Source organism: Nothoprocta perdicaria, unplaced genomic scaffold (genome assembly GCF_003342845.1).
Source record: "Nothoprocta perdicaria isolate Ctin4 unplaced genomic scaffold, notPer1 scaffold_29, whole genome shotgun sequence".
Taxonomy (NCBI): Eukaryota; Metazoa; Chordata; class Aves; order Tinamiformes; family Tinamidae; genus Nothoprocta; species Nothoprocta perdicaria.
The window spans coordinates 1,821,741-1,843,231 of NW_020455521.1; positions in this window are offsets into that span (position 1 = coordinate 1,821,741).

Genomic DNA, 21,491 nt, shown 5'->3' on the forward strand with positions numbered 1-21,491 from the left:
GGTCAGCTGAAAGTGTCAAGTGCGGCTAGATCCAATGCTAGTCCCAGACTTACTCAAAGGTTTATGTCTAAGGATTTTCTAGCAATATGTATGAAGGAGACTGTCCCATTGAGTCACAAAGTTTGGAATGGACCCCCTCGCTTTCCASACTGCTTCTCCCTCCCTTTGCCTGGTCGATGGTTCATGTCTAAGGAGTTACATGCACAGTCAATCAGAGAGAGAATTTAGCAAAGTCTCTCAAAGGTTTGCAAAGTTTAGCCTGTTATTAATCACTTACCAATGATCTGTCACATGTAAAGCACATCTTGGCTTCAGGAGCGACCTTGGCAGGCATCCCAGCTCAAGGGGAGGCTCTGCAGTGCAGCCTGCTCCCACGCAAGAGAGTTCAGAGGGCTCAGGGGGCTGACCTCTGTTTATATTGGGGGGGAGATGATTGACCCATAGTCATATTTTTTGACTGAGTGGGTCTTAGTTGGCACTAGCCCCTGCCTACATGCTCTTTATGGGGACGTCAGTTTGAGAAGGAGAGACCCCATCGTAGATGGGCAGAAACATCTCTGTCTCCAAGAAGTGAGGTAGTTATATCCAGGTGAATTCYCTGTCCAGCTAGTAGTTCTAAAGGAAATTTATCTTGACTTTTTTTTTTTTGTAAAGAGAATTTATAGAAATTGATATCAGAACTGTGAATTCCAAGCAAGCTATACATTCTGTGGGTCTGGATCAGAAACATTTCTGCATCTAAATCCAAATGGGAGGTGAACAAGGCATTTGTATCTTCTTAAAACCTGTCCCTGCTTTCACAGTGACTTTACATCTCCTGATTCAATTTTGAAATGAATGGCACATTGCTATCTGCCTACTTTACATAGAACATTTCTGCAACAACAAGCAGCAAGCTGAATTCAGCATTCAGATGGCTCATCCCCTTATCAAGAAAGCAGACCTCATTATGAGACATCCCTGTTTATCTGACTGCTTTCTGTACATACCGTCTGAACGCAGCGTCAGCCGCCTCGGRCTGGTTATGGCTACAACAATTGCCTGTGGATAAAAGCCCTTTACAAGCAACAACTTTTCTTTTTAATGTATATTATAGTCCTGAATATTCTCTTCTTTTCAGAGCTCTCTGAAATGATGAGAGGTAAAAAAATAAATCTTTCAAAGGAGCTTATGCTAAAAGGGCTAAACGTTATTCAGACCAAAATTTAGCTGGCTTCCAGCTAAYAAAAGGGAGAACTTGAATTTGTTGCCCTGGCTTTTATCCTCCTGTTACTCATCCTATTAATCTGTCCCGTGGCCAGGGCTGTTAAAAGGACAGATGTCAGAGAGTCTGGAAYCATGTCTCAGTAGTTTTGTGCTTCAGCTCCACTTCATGCGACCTACTTGTGTTCAAAGACCATCCGGTATCATAGCAAAGAGACGAGGGAAGTGGGGGGGAAAAAAAAAAAAAAAAAAAGAACTTATTACTTTCTGAAAAAGGCATTAAAAACCCATACTAACTGAAACATTAAGCTACTGTGCCATGAAAGAAGAATATGAATTTAGTTTATGTAAGATATCATGATTAGTGTCTAATCAAATCATGATTAGAATTTGTGATGAAGTGGCTAATGGAAAGGAAAACCATTTGTGGTGAATGCCTCCGCTTTAATGACATTTCTATCTCGAAAGCATATTCGAGTTTAGCATGCAGCTTCTCCCCACGACAGCCAGTCAAAGCTATAGCCGAAGCGAGCACAAGTTGTCCTGCAAAGTGAAAGCCCCAGGAGAGGGTCTCCACTCTGAAGCGGGCAGGCAGGAGGGAGCTGGAGCTTCAGGGCGGTTTGGCCCTATCCACCACCTGCTGTTGGCCCATGCACTTGGGCTGATCTCTTCTTCCCCTGTTCCCCCAACGTGCTTTGAAGYGTCTAGCTTCACCTCACAGCAGGTTTGCTATTGTCCTGGAAAACCTCCTCCCACTCAAGTCCATGCTTTGCTCTTTCTGTTACTCCCAGTCCTGCTTTCTCAAATTTGCAGCAGCTATGGAGGAGGAAGAGAAGTAATTATACAACATAGAGAGCACATACTGACTTTCTGCATCATTCACTTTTTTTTTTTTTTTTTTTTTTTTTTTTTTTTTTTTTTTTNTTTTTTTTTTTTTGTGGGAATTGTGGGTTCTGCAGGAGTTACTGGTGTGTCTTAGGCAGTTTTTTCTGCACAAGTAAAAAGAGAGGCAAAAGTTTTCTCACTACACTAAAGCATCAAAAGCCTAGCTTTGCTGTGCTACTGAATGTACCTAGTAACAGAAGATTTGATTTCAAATCATACTTAGAAAGAATACTGAGAAGATATATTTCTTAAGTACATATTTATCCAATGTTTCAGTACTGTTTTGTAAATAACTACTGTAAATRCACCGTGTATTTTGGATAAACAAACAAACACTGACTAGTTTTGCTTCTGTTTTTCCTTGTTTTGATCAATTTTTTATACCACTGATGTCTAATAAGAAGCCTGCCTGGGGAGGAGTGTGAGGGGAAATGTCAGCTATCTGTAGGAGGAYTGTGAGAGTCTGAGAAAAGCATCATTGTTTTCTTTGTTTGAGGATCATAGGAATTGCAAATTCCTTTTCTGAAATAATYCCATATTAGCATTGAAAAGACATGTAAAGAGAAATTTAATGTTCTAAGCATTTATGTAAAGGAAGAATGACAAGCCATGCAATTTTTACTACTTTTTTCCTATGCATTTGCTAAAAATGTTTTTCTTAGCTCAAGGTGCCTTTCCCAGCATTCTCTATGAGGCTCTGAACACTCATGCAAAAAAGCGAATGTCATTATTACAACATTATAAAAGACTAAGAATTTTCCTTATTATAATACAAGCTCTTGAAATGCCCTGATTATTTAGAACTTGGTGGAATTYCCTTTCTCAGTGATTCTACCATTCCGAATTATAAGGAACTGTAATTAACACTTGAGATTTTCAAAGTCATTTCAAGAGAGCAGTTTTTAAAACCTCCCACATCAAAGTRTAGGATTACTTACATGATAAACCTTTGAGAGATTTTGAAATACAGTATGTTTTACTAAGCAGCATGTCAAGAGAAACAAATGTGTAAAATCCTTTTACATTATTGAAGTCTGTTGAAAGTAGGCAGGTTCTGTTGGATATGTGATTCTTCTGAAGAGAGAGAAAACAAAAGATTTTATTTTTTTATCTGCATCAAAAGTATTTGAGAAAGAATGCTAGCAGAGAAGCTAGCTGAAACTTCATATTTTTCAGTCTGAGGTATCCCTTTCAAATCAGCATAAATATACCTTTTGATAAGTAAATAAAGGAACTTCATTCTGAAAGGTGGCAGGTACTACAACTCCTCTTGGAGGAGATGACAACTCACAATGACCCAGGACTAAATGAGTCCTGAAGAGAAAAGGACTAAGGAAAGGAAAAGGGGACCTAACTGGCATCTAATTCATCCTTAAAAAGGAATAAATTGTTTGAAGTTATTTTTGTGAATTACATAATGAACATCATTCCTTCTCTATTTCTGCCATAAATGAGCTGGGGAAAGAAAGAAAAAAAAAAAAGTGTTTTTCTCTCACTTTTCTATCCCTACTTGAAAAATCTAAAAAATTTGTAACCGACAGCTGCTTGCTTTTACTTTTGAACAGTATTTAGGTGTCCTTGAAGATTGAGTGTGGTGTGCAATGTGCTATGTGGCAAATGTAGAATTTCATATTTCAATTTATTATATGTCATCCATGCAGATCTTAGAGGGATCACATTTCACTTCTAATAGTAGAGAAGTTTATTCTGGTCTGATTAATTTATGTAAGTATTAATATTTTTGAGATAAAATTTTACTCCATGTGTGGTGCTGCCATGGGTAAGATTCATTTGTTGTAACTGTGGAYGTGCCATTAAATTATCCAGACTTTAGTCAGACAGGCATAGGAATTGCATAGGATGTTCCCCAACTCCTCTAAGTGACTGTAAATTGAGGACTACTGGATTTTGTGTTTGCATTACAACCCATGGGCTGCAGTTTTTCCTGTGCTCTATTTTTGAATGCAGCAGAGAATAATAGGTCTTTGATTTCTGCACCAAGATTTCTACCTTCAGAATCTGCATCATATATGCAGGATTTCTGTAATACTGTACTACACGGGGATAGTTGGGGGTTTGGCCAATGAGGTTTTGTACCAAGAGGACCTGACTGTCTTAGTAGTAATAATGCTGAAGAGTTGTTTTTGCAATGATGTTGAGCTGAACATACAGCTACAACTGCAATGTCTCTGTACAGATCTGACAGGAGGAGACAATCCTGAACAGTGCTCATGTCATCTTAAATCACACTCTTGAGGAAAAAAAAAAAAAAAAAAAAAAAAAGTAGACAACATTATAACAAAAAGTGGCAGGATTAGCTGCAAAATGGTATGAAGCGTGATTAAATAATTCTGAGGCTGGAAGAGGAGTGTCTGCACTGCGGTTTGGTTTAGTTGCCAGTTCTGAGTGATTGAACCAGAAAAGTGATTTGGACCTCTAGAAACCCAGGTGTAGGGGTGTACAGGCACTAACATGTAAGTTTTGGTAGTACATATTTTCTTTTGTGTGTCTCTTGCAATTATTTTTGTAGCAGTCAACCCTCTGGGATGCTCTCCATATATGAACTTTTCCTCTTAYCCTCTTTAGGTAACATGGCAATACCAAGAGTTATGGGAAATATTAAATAGGGTCTTACTATCCACTTCACTCTTAAAAGATAATGCAGGATGCATTAATGTGTGTATGTGCATTTCAGCAGAAATGCTATTTGCAGACTATAGATATATTGGTACTGACTCTGCATTTGCTCGTAAAAGTTGGTTATACAATCAACTGTCTTTGGAGGAGCTCCTAATAGGTCTTATTGCCAAATAGTTCTGAACAATAAAACAAAATAAAATTGTCATTTCTCTTTCTGACAGTGAAATCACCAATGAAATTTTCCTCTTTAAAATAAAAAAAAAAAAAAAAAAAAGCAAGAGGGAAAAGTAAAAGACCAAGTCTATAAAAAATATTTTTGCATTTTTTTTTTGTGATAAAATTACTGTCTGTGTCATTATAAAAATAAGTATTCTAGCTTCTGCAGCCCCAGAGGGGACTAAATTATACTGCTCTGTTTATGTGTTTTGCAACTCAAAAATTGCAAGAAAATACCACCTTCCACTCAACTCACTAGCTAGCAAATCAAATCTTTTTCGTATTGGACAAATATACAAGAGCATCTTCTTTTAAGTTGTCAGTAAATCCAATTTTGATGCACAGTAGAACTTAACAGGGTACAAGTATACAACTAACTTAACTACCAAGGTTAGTATAGCTACAAGATTATCATAGTCTGAATGAGATGCAGACCTTTAAGGGGAGGTGTGGATGAGCACTGTGTATCATTTCTTGCTGCCTACATGCATCACCATTCCTGGTGTGCTGTTCTGGGTGCCTTCACATATTCTCAAACTGCACTTTGGCTGCCACGTAGATAAGCCCATGCAGGGCTATAGCAAGCACAAGCCAAATGATATGACTGGGCTTTTAGAAAAGCTGTTTTAATTTGTATGATTGAATAATCATTTTGAAGCAGCTTCTTTGCCAGCTATGATAATCAGAGCATTGCCAGGAGGTTGCCTTCAGACATCCAATTCTAATTCCATCCTGGAAGTGTTTCTTTCTCCGAGGTCCAGGAGAATTTCTGCAATCAAGAAAAACTTTCATATCATGCTGTCAGTAACTGAGTRAGAGAGATTAAACTGCCTTGAAAAGGGTTTTGAGGATTTTTTAAAATTTATGTAGAAGAGAAATTTACTAAAATACTGTTACCTGATAAAAAGATCCAACATCATAAATATGTAAGAGAAGTCCATTAGCTTTGGTTCACTAGATGCTTGAATGCTAATCTAAAAGCCCTGGAGAAGTTAATGATGAAATCTGAAATCCCTGAAATAATTCCGTTAATTCACAAGTATTGTTAATGAAGAATCAAGCAGAGTCAACTTCTTTCAACTAGAAGTTAATCCTAGTGCTGTGTTTCCTATTTGTTTTCTCTGTTATCTGTAATGTAATGGCAATTTTCTAAAACATGGATCAATTTGCCTGTATCAGAGAGGACAATGGTAGGAATGGTAGGTTGCTCAGATCTGAGTGGGATTTAGTTGAATTACATGTACTTGAGTTAATTTTTGGCTGCCTTGCTGCCTGTTTGGATGCATCAGCCTTCATCTTCCCCTGYTTCCTAGCTATACCTTGATGCTACTTTCCTTGACAGATCTTCCATTAACTCTCCCGCTCTGTACACCAGAGCCAGGCAAGATTTCCTTGAGCAATTGCTGTTGCTGGTTTCGGAAGATGCACATTCCCCTTCCTGTGGGTTGGAGGGGATCCTTATTGCTGCCTTTTTGATCTCCACTAAGACCTCTGTGAAGCCTTCTACAGCAATAATGCATGGTAAACAATTGTTATTCCCAACAGCGTGAAATTAAATTCTGGCATGCAAGCACAAGAGAYCTGTATAACATGAAATTCCTAAGGTAGAATGGATGAGTGTATATTAATGTTACCACACAAATGGACCATGTTAATGTTATTCATAGATACGATGATGATAGGGTGCTGCATAGACCTAGCCCATGAGGAATTCAAGAAAAAGCTTTAATGACTCTTGAGAAATCAAGTATTTTGGGGAAAGCAAGCTTATTTAAAGTGAGATTACTGYGTTTCTCTCTTCAATTGCATTGCATGAGACTTAACCATAACTACTGAGTTTGTAAATTAGTTGTAGACATTATCAAAGCTAACATCAGAGTTAAATGAGTCAACAAAGGTATGTATTTTTTACGGATGTGCAGGATGTTTTTTCAGTGAAATGCTTGGTTGATAAGAAGATTATAGATTAACTCGTGGTTTCCATTTCAATGTAGCAATACAGAAATATGGGTGGTCCTGTGGTGCTTTGTGTTTCCCTAAAATAGAGACATTCTCTAAAAGTAATCTTTCATTCTAAAATAAGCAGTGCRTAAAAATTCATTTTGACGGTTATTACAACAATCACTGTAAATGTATGTTGTCTCTTATTAGAACTGTAGGAAATTTCCAGTGCTGCCTTTTCTGTGGTAAATTTGTATATAMTTTTGGTCTGTATTCCCAGGCATGTTAACTGGCAGCTAACATTTATGTTAACTAACATAAGTGATTTTTTTTTCTTATCACTGATTGCAGAAGTGATGTTTTAAGATTTTTTTTTGTTTTAGTGCATATATTCTCAAATTATCCTACTTTTCATTTAGACAAGTTTCTGATGTAAAATGCAACTATTATTCTGGGTGCACATTTTTTTATTACTAGCAACTAGATTCTATTAAGASAATATTAAACCTCAAAATTTACACTCCTACGTATGTATTTAAAGTTAGGTGTATAAAAATACCAAGAGTACTGGAAGTAAGTTTTTCTTTTCCTTCTTCTCTTCCTTCCTCCCTTCTTTTCTTTCTCTTTTTCTTTTCTGCCAGATTTACTTTAGCTTTCATTTAACTCTAATTTTGTTTAGTAGTATTTCTTTTGTCTGTCTTCGGTCCTGAAGTTTTGATATTTCACAGTAGGAACACTAAGGAAGAAGAGGAAATTAAATAAATAAATAAAAATAAAGGAGGAATGGCTTGTTTAGTAATAAATATCCAACCAGGCATAATATCTTTCAAAATAAGAAAATATTTAATCTKATTAGAAATTAACTAACCATTAAAGAGGGAGCATTTAAAATGCACTGGGAAGTTTATTTTATTTTGGCCTTGTGGAACAACAATGAAGTGGTTTTTAACAAGAAGCTTATTTATTTGAGCAGTCATATAGTTATAATCATATAGAAAATATTACATCATTAAATGTATTATATCTCCACAAAAAAAAAAAAAAAAAAAAAAAAAAANAAAAAAAAAAAAAAAAAAAAAAAAAAAAAAAGATATTGCACAGGAACCTCTGAATGTGTAAATAGAGTTCATTAGAAATAATGGACACTTTTCCCCAAATCTCTAGCTTACCTGATTAGTGTTGCTGCTATCTGTGTGTTGGTGCTGCCTTAAAGATTTGAATTAGAGAGACCTCACAACAGATAGAAATTAGATTTGTATAGCTTCTGATCAAAATTTCCCATCTTCTGCAGTCTGAYACGGCTGAAAATAATAAACACTAAATTCTATATATAAAGCTTCAAAGTGATACTTAAAAAGCAGCAACAGGAGTCCTCTACTACTAAGCAAATATTAGAACATTTTATAAACAGAATTGCAGAGTTCTCAAATGTTTTTTAACATAAAAATACATCATAAATCTGTTCCATATGATATAGGACTCCAGGTAGGAAAGGAGTTTCGTAAGCTCTGTAGGTAGAACAATGATACTTGATGCCACTCTAGAAATTGCAGCAGAATTGCAGGACAAGAATTTCCTGAGCTAAGGCTCTAGGAAAACTTTTAATTCATATAAAAGGGACTAAATAAGGACAATCTCTCCCGTTCTATTCAAAATCTTTAGAGATAAAAAGGAACAGCCTGATCATTTTTTTTTTCCTTGGTGTTGTATTGTTTTTGTTTTGTTCTGCTTATCCTAGCAGGGTTGTTTTGGAAGAAGGGAGAGRGTGCTTTTGTTTTCATTGTAAACACTGGTAAATATACAATTTTCCAGGAAATAATTAAGGAATTGGACAATTCAAAAATAGAAAAAAATATAGGTACACTCTGCCTAAGCCAATATAAATTGAAGCTTATGTCTAGTTGGAAGTAGACAGTAATCATTAACATTAAGGGTGTAATATATCATTTTAAAAGTATATTTTTGCTGTTTGACTTAAATCCCTAAATGATATATTTTAAGGCAGTAAAAATTTTTAATCTTTGCAACTGTATTGAGTGAGAGTGCTTTTACTGCCATGTTAGAAAGTTAATAGAAAATAAAATCAACATTACAAGAAATAATAGATTAACAAGAATTTAATTGGTTCTTGGTAAGGCCATCCCACACCTTTAAGGAGTTCCCAGAGAGAAGTGAATTGTGTCCTGGTTTTGTTTTCTACCTGAGTAGTTGCTCTGTCAGTGAAAACAGACTTATCCATAGCTGAAGCCACTCTTATCTGCATTGATCTGGAAAGAAAATTGAGCTGATTAGGGAAGGCAAAGCATCTAATTTCAGCTGTATAGGTTATTCAAAGCATTTCTTGGATGAGTTATACTCCAGTAGAGGTATAAAGAACTCTACTGCATATATTACAGTGAGAATTTTAGCTAATCAGGCAGAATAAATTGGTAATGAAGTTTGAGCCTTAAATAGGCTGCCTCATATCCTGAATAATTTCACATATGTTATAAAAGAAGCTGGTAAAATAAAAGAATCAGGATCAACAATTAATCAACAGCAGATGCAGATAAGGACACATGAGACAGCATCTACCTCTGCTGAGACTGTTTTGCCTTGCTTTTCTTGGTTACTTCACTGTCATGGGCCTAATGTTTATCAGTATTTAGAAGAGCACTCGTCCACTAGAGTAATGCGTTTGTTTTCTACAATGACCTTTAAGGATCTGACATTCACAGGGCTTACCATAGATCTTGGTTAAATTAGCTACAAGGAAGGTATTTAGCAAGGAGGTTTGTTGGAAATAAAAGTGTAGTTTGATCTATAATTCTATATTTGGAGTTAATGTTAGGGKTTTTTTTTGTTGTTGTGAGAATATTTCTGTAATAAGTGCGTGAATTATGTGATGCATGCTATTGACAGTCCTAAATCCAAATTTTAGTACCTTTGAGAAAACTTATTCAGATTTGAGGGAAGGAATAATTTCCAAAAATAGATGACAGTCACATCCAGCTTCCACTCTGATGAAACCTTCTGTATATATAAGAAGGACACTTGTAAATTATGGTATCAAAACCTGTGTCGTTGTCCTTGGTTGTCAGTTGTAGCCTGGAGTCTTCTGCCTGTCTACTCTGCGCTTCGGGGCGGGGACGGGTGAAGAGGGAAACAGAGAGCATCTGTGAAGACCTTTTCTGTGCAGACCAAACACATTTGGTTTTGTTTTTAAGCCAGCTGAGGCAATAGAAAATTTCCTGCAGRATGTGGCCACATTTTTAAAAATAAAATCTGATTTGCTATTTCAAAAAATAGCAAAATAGCAAATAGCATGTAGTAGTCATGTAATACTGCCATCAGTTCAAAACTTACCGGTTACAAAACAGAACAAAAAGAAAAAAAAAAGAGCACCTTATCTTCATTTTGTAGAAGTGTTAATCTGTATCTTGCAATCTTTTCATATGTCTTAGTACTGAATAAAGAAACGGTCACTTTCAACCTTTTTCACCTACTTAACAGAAAGTTACCAGATGACCTCTTAGCCTTTTGTTAAAAAGTTTAACCAGAGACTGCCCAAATACATATCAATAATGCTGGGTATTATGTATTGCTAGGCTAGGCAGTTTTCATAAGACCCTGCAGTTCGAGTAATGCCAATCTCTGCATGTTTTGACAAGCAAGGAGAAACGAAGAGGTGCAAACAGGAAGTTGAGATATTTGTTATTTCTCACAGAAATTAACCAGTGATGTATACAGATACAGAGCAGAACATTCTCCATATTCCTTCCAGGRTAACTCGCCCTCCTCAAGGAAAGCTATATCCACAAAGCTGAGGATAGAATTCTTTTTTTTTTAGGAAAGCTGCCCCAACCACCTGCACCAGAAACATAATTTCATTTGCAAAATGAGAAATATGGATATTATATACAGAAGAGTATGTCACCAAGCGAAAATACTTTCCAAGAATATCCATAATCTGTTCAGGATTTAAGAATTTTTATTTATTTATTTTATGAGAATACACAAACTCTAGGAGATGACTTAATTTCTTGGTAGTTATTTTGCGTTTGGTCTCATCAAATTTTCCACCCCAGTTCTGTGAATGTTTCTGGAATGGTTGAAATGGTGTGGTTTTACAGAGTAGCTATTTTGCACAACAAAAATAATAAGTGGGGGCTGTTTTCCCATCTGTGTGACTCCAACAAGAAACCCTGAGGTGACATTCAGTTGGAGATTGTTCCTCCTAGACCTTGTCAGAACAGTCAGACTGGGCGAGGATGATTCCACCCGTACCTGCCCAAGGTCACTTTTTCCTTCCTAGCCCTTTTGTTTTCTTCCTAATAGGAAATGAAGTCAAATGAATATTTTAATAGTTTCCTTGCTATGTTAGTGAAGTTATAATGGCAGTGAGCCATTAGGGACATACTGTAGTTTGCTGACTGTCTTGAGGTGTCTGCTCCTGCATCCTGAACTTTATGCATAGGAGCATCAAGGTGATTAGAGCATCCTGCAATTGCTCACAAAGTCACTTGCAAACACAAACAAAAAAGGAACAGACATTGAAAAAGGCTTGAGTAGTAAGGATTTTTTAAAGGTTTTTTTTTTAGAAGGAAAAAAAAAGCATTTTAAGAATTTTTAAATGGATTTTTTTTTTTTTTTAGTTTTATTTATTTCTTTTAAGAAAGTCTTTAAAAATGAATGGGAATTACCAGGACTGGTAGAAAATAATAAACTCTAAAGGAAGGCAATTCTTAATTGTTAGTGGATTTTAAATTAAAGGGTAATTTTGATGTTGAAAAATCTTTATCCACTCCAAAATATATCAATTTTTCTGAAATCAAAATAGGATATGGACCTATACAAAACTGTGTAGAAAGTGTGTGTTTTGGAGTTCAAGATCCAAGCAACAAAGGAAAGGTACCTGAACAAAAAGACACTATGTCCTTTAATTTTTTCTTCCTTGTTGTTTGTTTGCTTATTTTTAACCTAAAGTACAACACTATAACAGTGTATGGTGTCTTTTTTTTTTCTTTTTTCCAGTGTTGTGGTTGCTTGGTTCTAATATACAAAATACACAAAACATTTTTATGAGGTCTGATTTTAGCTGTGAATGTGAAAAAAATCCTGCACTAATCAAAGTGTTTTCCAGATCTATTTTTTATCCTAGTTCTTCCAAACTTCTCTGGAAAGCTTTACGTCTTGCAGGGCTAGTTTCACAGTTTGTGCAATGCAGATGTAGTGATGCATTATTCAATTATAATGAACAATTGACATTTTTTTCATCATGAGTAAGAAAATATCTGAGAAAGGTTTAAAGTTTTTACTTTCTGTGATGCAAAATTTATTAATATTTACTATATGTTTTTACTTTTTGTGAGATTAAACAGATGATGAACATATGAAATAATGCAAAGGATTCCATAGAAGATGCCTTTTATTTACTAAAAATTCTTCCTTCTTTCCTACTCTGAAACTGCTTCTATTGATGTCTTATAAATATGCCAGAATGCCACAGTGAATTTGATCCTTGTATTCAGTCCCACACCATCTGTTATTTTCTACATATTATATAGTTTAACACATTTAGAAACTGCTGAAAATTGGTATCATTGCACCAGAGATTTGTTAATTTAATGTATTATGCTTTTCTATCTGTTTGTGCCACCATCCCCAGTGATATCCACTAAGGAGAAATATGTGGCATTGAAATTTCTGCTGCCACTGCTGTTTTAGTTATTCATGTTGCTTTCAATGTGCAAAGCTGAAACTGTCTGTGGAATTAATATAATTTATAATCTTGCCTGTATTCATGTTTTTATGAGGTTTCTTCCATTGGTTTGTGTTATATTTGACTATTTTATTCTTTATTCTTATGTCCAGGAGTGTACAGTAACTAGAATACATTACATAAAGCAAACTTTAAATATAAGTGTATTGATTTATAGACACAGTGCAAATATATTGCATTAGATAGATTTACACATACTAAAATTTATATGTGCAATGCATTTATACATATAGTGGCTCATTTCACATATATTTATTATTTCATGGGGAACCTTTTATTCTATATTTTTTTCTACATTTTTATGTGTTTTCCTAAGATTGTAGCTTGTTCTAGTCTAGATCTTGAGATCAATTCATACACACTAGGTTCATTTCTTCTCTTTCATTGGTGAAAACTTGTATGAAAGGGGGAAGTTTCAGGCATGTGGTATGTAAAAAGCTTGAGTACATTTTTTCCTACCAACTTCCAGCTCTTCTACAGCTAACTGATATGGGTACAAGATATGTTTATACTCTTCTATATAAAGCTTACAGCAAGTGTGGCATTTTTCAGTATCCTTAATTACCTCTTCTAATTTATTAAATGTGTAGTAATAACAGATTTTTCCTTCTCTCACTCCTACTGATCTCCTTTACCAGTACTACTTCACACAGTATCCCCACATCTCTATAAAAATACTCTTTCTAAAAGGCAGATTGAACATTATTCCCAATACTGTTTTATACTTAACATCAGTTTCAGTGGCAATTAAAGAGACCCTGGAAAAGTTCTGATTGATGTGACCACACTGCAGATACAAGTATTTTAAATGAGTGATGAAGTGATGATTCTCAGAATTTTAAATTTGAATCCAAGAGCTAATCACAATGTTTTATAGCAAGCTTTTGCAGCTCTGCCATCCAGGAATCCCTTCTTCCCTGTCTCTCAGCAGTAGTTACTTCTCTGGCAAAATGAGGCTGTACTGATAAACAATTGTAACTACCTATCAGTGCTTGGGTCCCCATCCCATTTCCTAAAGCTTTGGTTAGTTCTTCTTTTTTCTCTCTGTCCCTCTCTTTGTTGTGGTTGTGATATCTTCTCATGAACTCTAATCTCCCCCTGTTGCACAGCTGATGCTGGTTATGCACTGTTGATGGTTTCTCTACCTTATCAGATAAGGGCAGGGTCAGATTTGGATTTTTCCTTTCCTCTGAGCTTGTTCAGAGTAGATGGATGAACTTAGGAGGAGAGCCAAACTAAATCAAGCTAACTCCTCTACAGTTAATTTGGATGAACTTTCCTTATGTAAGAGCTTTATAAGTTATAAGTATGAACTTCTTTATATAAAAACCTTTCTCGTATAAAAAAAAAATCTAAAAAATTTTGAAGATGTATTAAGTTCATATCCATCTCTGTAAAGAGGTTGTTTGCTTTTGCAAAATTGAGAAGGGTGCTTGAAAAGAAAATTAACTACAACTAGTATCCACAAGAGTTTTGTCAGCTAGTATACAAGCATTGCAACACTTGAATCTGGACCCAAGCCCAGTATTCATCTACTTTGGATCTAAGCTCAATCTAAATATTTTATGTCAGATTTGTTACTTCATATTTTTCTCTTAAATATATTAAAAACAGAGGCTTTCCGGTACTCTTGGGTTTGCTTCTGGTACTCTTTGCAAGCATGAATATCATTCATTTATTTCTGCCCTGTTTCTTGCCAACCCAGAACACAACTTGACTTATTGTCCTGTGTTTGAATTTGTTTAGTCCTTTCTTTTAAAATATCTTCTCAGGTGCCTTTAAAAATATGTATAGATTATATCTTTTTTTTTTTTAGTTTTTCTTAAAGATATAAAGCAACTTTTATTCCTAGGGTAAAAACAAGCGCACAGCTAAACCTCTGTTTTAATTGTTAATATTCTAATTAATGATCTATTTTATTTCATTACAAAAGCATAGTTAGATAATAATCTATGTTGGACTCTAAGCTGGGTAGTGTTTTACTGATGTTCCTGTGTTATGGATTCCAGGCTGGTAGTGTCTTATTGAAGAATAGGTGGGGAGTCTGAAGTGTTRTATTTTATAGTTTTACCAACAGATTTATTTCTCCTGCCTAATTGATAACAGAATATTATATTGCATTCTTCATTTAAAGGTGATGTAGAAGAAAATGCTGAAAAAAAATTGCTTATAAAGTTTGGACTCTTTCATTTTTAAAATTTGCTTGCAATGTTTGAACATAATAGCAGGAGAGATGAAACTTTTTTTAGTGTTATCCCAAATTTGCAAAGACATAATTTTATCCTCAGAATTTCTTTTCTTCTAATGGTTAAAAATATCACTGTTAGATCTGAGGAGACTGTTAGGAGACTGTTAAACATAGTTAATTTCTCTGACCACCAGTTTTCCTACGTGCTAACATTTCAAAAATAGATTGATACTTCTCAAATAATTTCAGTGACGTGCTGTTTTTAATGAACCTGAATTTTGCTAACTCAGAATTGCTTTAGGAATTGAAGAGTCAATTATATCTTTTCTGATATTTTCTTTGCTATTTACACTATTTTAGTGTACCAAATTACCCTGCTCTGTTTCTAAGGTGAAAAAAAATTTCAGAAAATAGTGCATTATGGGAAATAATACCATGTAATATATTTTAAATTATGAACCCCAAATAAGCACAGTCTTTGTCTAGTTTCATCCCTTCTGAACAGCAGATGAGACTATAGCAAAAAACTTGCTAAGCAGTGATAATGGTAGATCATAAAAGCTACTTGTGATAATTGTGAGTTATTTTTGTGAACTGTAACCTGAAATATGCTGTTGATTGCATCATTTCTATTACAGTATGTTGCATCACTTTTCAGTAAACACTGCTTTCAGAAGTAAGCTGTACACTTGTTATAATTAAATGGATCAGCTACTTACAAATTAAAAACAGTTTTAATTTTGCTATTGTTTAAATGCATTACATATGAGGGGCCAACAGTGAGTCAATGAAGTCACAGACTAATGTCTGAAAGCAAAGCAATGAAGTCTGGAGCCAAGGATAAAAAGATCATTTCTGGGAGAAAAATCTAGTAGATGTAACAAGACAAAGATATTTATATATTTTATATATTTCTGTTACATGTTGTATTATACATTTATATAACTAAGCACTACTTAAAAGTAAAAGGAATATATCTATATACACACACATATATTATTTTTAATTTGGGAGTATTTTCAACCAGCTAGAACCTGTGTGTGAACTCTGGAAAAGGCAGCATTGTTGCAACATTTAATGAAGTTAGGAAGCAACAGCAGCATTCAGCCGTGGTTTTCCATTTCATCTGAAGGCTTTCTGCTGTTAGTTTACCCTTTTCCCTTACAAATAAACAAACAGTGCTATCACTCTCTCATGCATATAATCCATATTTTAAATAGCCTGCAGAGMCGGTTCCTGAAAATAAATCCGTGAATAGCCTTTTCCATCTCACTTTTGGAAGGGGCCAGAGCAGAGCCAAGTGAGAGGGAACTGAGGTATGCAGTAAACTTCTTAAATTATTTGCACTAATATATAACATACCACTGCTGACTGGCTGGGCAGAAGCCTGCCTAAAAGAATAGTAATTAAGAGCTCTGTATTTTATGTGCRTTACTCTAAAAGTACTCTAAACTAGTATTGCTCCAAAAATGCATAATGCTATAGAAATGTATTTTGCATTAGAAATGGCTAAATAGGTAAATTAGTATAGTGTAGAAAGTAAGAAACAGCTGGGATTGTTTTCCTTTAGGGTATCAGTGGATTCTATGCATGTTAATATGATACATGCACGTGGAATTCCCACCATGAGACATTTTTTAAAGACATTGGGACATTGTGTTTTGGTTTTGTGGCTGCTGATGTACAGATTCAGAGAAGGCTTCTTTTTTTTTTTTTTTTTTTTTTTTTTTTCAATTTAATATATTATTTCTATCATTGGTAATTTAGAATTCTAATGTTTCCTTCTGGCATGGAAGCCCAATCCTCTTGTTAAATACAGGAGTGAAAACTCCATTTCAGAAATAGATAATAATGATGATTTCTGTTAGGGAATGATAATGTTTTATCTAATTTTCATTACACTGCTATGAGTACAAATAGTTCTACTGAAACTAATAGCTGTTCTGGATTTACACCAGTGAAATGGACCTCAGACTCTGGACCAGTGCCTAACATTAGCTCATTAGCATAAATTCATGCATGTATATTGATAGGAAAAGACTGTGGATAGAAAAGAAGCAGTCTGGAAAAATATGCATTACTTTTTAGGGATATGCGTGCACTACATAATGGGTCAGCAGATAGCATRCAATGTGAACTTCTGTCATCTTTTGTGATCTGTCTTTTCCCAGTGGAAAATGAGACTTTCATGTTACAGCAAGAAAAGGTTCCATAATTGCTTTGCAATGTAAATGAATATAGAGATTTTTTTTCTCCTTTTCTGAAGAACATAATTTAGAACCCCTTGACACAGTTCAGCAATTCGCCTTTAGACAGTGAACAACTGCAAGTAACACAAAATCAGTTTAAAATGCAGTCAGATATTCCATATTAAAAACAAAAGGGTGTGCAATTTCGAGTTTATTATACTTTGTAGAGATACTGCTGCTACGTGCAAAAGTATTTGAAAATATTAGCATGCTTAATAACTTGTGAATAGCTTCATCACCAGTCCAATACTTTTAAAAAGCCTGAGATTAAAATTACAAAACTAAGGTCCTGATTCAGAAAAGCCACACAGCACGTGCTTTGCTTTACTGAAATACAAACCTAAAATAGAACCTGCATTTGCATGCTTGCCAAACTGATGCTTAAATAAATGCATCAAGTTGTCTAAGGGAGAGCAGAAATGTACTTGATATGCCAAAATCAAAAAGGGGAGCTAATAGAGGTGTGGACTGCAGCATCAGTCAAAGCACAGAGCTGAGAGTGAGGGGAAAAAAAAGAAAAAAGAAAAGAAAATAGCACTGAAAGTGAAGTCTGGCAGACTAATAGGGTAGAAAGGAAAAGGCWGATGCTATGAAAAAGGTGACCTCAGAGACTCAGGGTAGACTAGCCCATGGGCAGGAAGATAGCAAAAGGTTTGGAGATCACACTGGAGTTATTTATAAACCAAGCTTTAAAAGAAGGCTACAACATGGTTCTGGTGTCCTGACATCCCGACTGTTACCCTCCAGTCCYTCTTCTGCCAACAGAATAATCTTTCTTCATGGTACCCAGGTAAGGCTAGTTCATTCTCTGTTACTGAATGTGTCCTATTCCCCTCATGTTTTTTGCTTTTAAATGGTTATGCTATGTTTTCAGCCAATCTCTACCCATACATATTTTATAGAGTGTTGGTATTTATTTTGTGCTTAAAAGGAAAAAGCGTTGTATACAAAGAGACATGCTTAGGGGAGTGTTGGTGTTCATGAGAAAAAGGCAGGGAAAGCAAGGAAGGTGCGTTGTTCCTAAAAGGTACCATTCTTTCCTTAGCCAAAATTAGGGATATTGGGAAAAGCTGAAGGGATATTGGAAAGCTGATGGACAACACAGAACTCATTTAAACAGGAGGAATTTATTTAAATGTAAATTAAGAAAAACATTAGTGATAKCAAAACAGAAATGTACGATCTATGATAATCTATTAAATGTTTAGGAGAAGAAAAAAAAAAAAGGATGAATTAAAGGGTGAAAGTTCTTATCTTGGGGATTGTGGAGTCTTCCCCCAGTAGAAATTTATATCCTGTAGTAAAATCATTTCAGAATATTTCAGAATATTTCAGAATATTTAAGGTTGGAAGGGACCTCTACAGATCATCTAGTCCATCATTGAGTATCATTCAAGCTGTGGGTGAGTCCTGTGCTGTGACCCACCTGGACGTGTGAACACAGGAAAACAGAGGCTCACACTGGGGCAGGATGTGCACTGTGCTGACCCGCAGCCCTCGTGTAGGCCGGTGTTGAGCAACTACCGAGGTTCTCAGCAAAACTGTCATGTAGGGCAAGTGCAGAAGGTCCCAACATCCATCCAGCCTGGCATTTGTGAGTTCAGCAGTGAGAATTTACTGAATAAACACTTTAAAAAAAATATACATTAGCAAGTTATATATTTTTTTCATGGAAAAGCTAGTTCTGTTACATGCATGGCAGGGTTTCCATGCACCTGTGTGCTTCCATGGGAGCCCTCAGTGACAGATTTCCTGACTATCCACAAGCTCACAAATGGCCCGGTAGAGACAGTTAAATGTCTTTTGCAAAGCAGTGGCCATTTCTTCCCCTTTCCAACATGCAAACGCTAAATAGTCTCATCTTGCTAGAATATACATCTTGATAGTGAGTAATTTCTGCTGTGACTGGAGTCACAGTCTGGCAGTGCAGCTGTGGAAGGGCAGCCTCTTGTGGTAAGCAACGCAGGAATCACTAGGAGGAAAATTCTCAGGAGGTGCTGGCCAGGTGTCTTGTTTCCAGAGTCATGCCRAAGTTTTGGATTCTTTTGGACGGCAGTTGCAGTGATTATCAAACAAAGGCATACATGGGTTGTCTAATGGTGTCCAAAGGGAGTACGATTCATCTGCTCATAGACAGGCATGATCTCTTAATTCCCAAAAGGGAATATTAATGGGCTTCCTCATTAAGGAAACAAAGTCAAACTCCCACTGAAATTTATTAACAATACTAGTCTAATGCAGAGGAGAAAAACACATAGAGAAACATCAGGGATGTTTTGAATGTCCTATWAATCCACGGAGATTAGTTTTGGCATCTCGTATCTCAGGCCTCCAATGATAGCAATAACAGGTTCGCTTTAATTCCATATTCACCACTCTGCAAATGGAATAGCATTAAAAAAACAATGATGACAGGTCTGCCTTCTGCAGGACTGNTTTTTTTTTTTTTTTTTTTTTTTTTTGAGATACTCTTTTGCTGTAGATTTACATGTTACCTGTATTTTAGTTTGTATCAACAGTTCAAGTACCTCCATATATTAAAAAGAATATGGCCTGACAGGATCTTCCCTGTTCACATATGTGTGTGACAACCAGGCCACAAAGCTATCAATATTTTACTGTATTAAAGGCTGATGGATGCCTGAGCTATTACTTTTTGAAATTGCTCTTCAGTGAATCTTTGTTACTTGCCTTTTTTTTTCTTTGCTTCATTCTGTACTTCATTTCCCACTTTTCATTTCCCCTTCTTAAATCCCACCAAAGCACCCTGCTTCTCTCTGTAGCCCATGTTAGAGAAGGCTGTTGTCTCAGACTCGCTGGATCCCAAAGGCAGTTTTTGCTTTTGGAATCCAGGCAGATTTTTTTTTTTTTTTTTTGGCTTTATACATTGCTTGCAATACCGGATCAAAAGGTTGAGGTTTAACATTTCTTTTCTATGCATGCTTGAAATATTGTGCCCTGTATTGTACGTTGCAAAATCAATCTTAATGTGCTTATGTTGTAGCTTATATTAACTCTATACCTGGTGTACACTCCTGTGATAGGAGATGAATTATGGCTGCAAGAGGCATATCAGTTATATTTGAGGAGGTGGAATACCAATTGTTAGCCTGGAAGCTGTTGCACTTAATGTATAGCAGGCAGACTTACTGTCAAGCAGAGCAAGAATGAAAGAGCTTTAGAGTGGAACTTACAGTACTTTTAAATTAACATGGCATTTTTTTCCCCAGTGGGAAACAATGCATTTAAGGGCTCTGGCAAAAATGTATGTTAATCTTTCCCTTTGGRGCAGCTACACGCTTTGTATCAGCACATGCTGACTGACAAATTGCTACTGCCTGGATGAGTGAAAAGCAGGTATAGCCTATGTCTTTGCTGTTAAGGAACAAAGTGTGATCTGCTCCAAGGATCCTACTATGCCAATTTGTAAATGATCTCTTATCATTTCTGCTGCAGAGTAGGTGGAAAGAATATGTTTTAAGCTGGTGTGATGGTACAGAGAGATAGCCAGAATCTGATCCATTTTGTAAGAATTGCCACAGACTGCATTAGTGCTTATTCTCAGTTTTTCAGTGCAGTGAGATCATTGCAGTACATAGGATCGTATATTTGATTAAAGACCTTACTGGATCGAGATATTGGATCTTTCTAGGAAGGTAAGCAGTAGATCTTTGCTTCCCACATAAAGAAGTCCTATTCTTCTACTTCTAAAGTCATTATTAAAGAAAACTTACTGTGAATGCCATTATATTTCCTGATCCTAGTGGATGCATTAAGAAGTTTACAGCAGTAATCCCTGCGTTAGAAATGGTCCTCATACTGAGTTACCATGCTGCTAACTAAAATGGTCTAATCTTCTGCAGCGATTTTTTGTAGCATTCTTATTGTTGCTTAGTTCATATATTAGATGCAGAGTTTTCTTATACTTTCATAGTTGATAATGAGCCTCTCTCTGGGACATAATTGACTTTACTGTGGTTTCAGACCAAGAATGAAAGGCTTTTCTATGTTCCAGGTGGTTACTTCATAAGCTTGTTTCAATCAACTGTTTAAAAATAWACAAATAATAAAGAAAAGGAGGAACATGTTGTTTGTGACAACAAATTTAAATTCTAGCATTCTCTGTGTGTGTGTATATGTATAAAACTAAAGGGATAAAGGAGGATTATCCCCTTAGATAATAAAGGGATATTTGTGTATTTTGAGGCTACACAGAGAATCAAAGGGCCATTTATTCGGAAAATTCTCTCTCTTTTCTTATTTAAACTTGTCAGAAGACTCAGAAATTTATTACTGTTGTAACTGCATTCTATGCCTGTTCAACCTGCCAATACAGATGAGATAGTGATTATAAAGATGCAAATCAAATGAAACTCAGGGAAGGGATTAGTTGATAGGGTTACTTAAG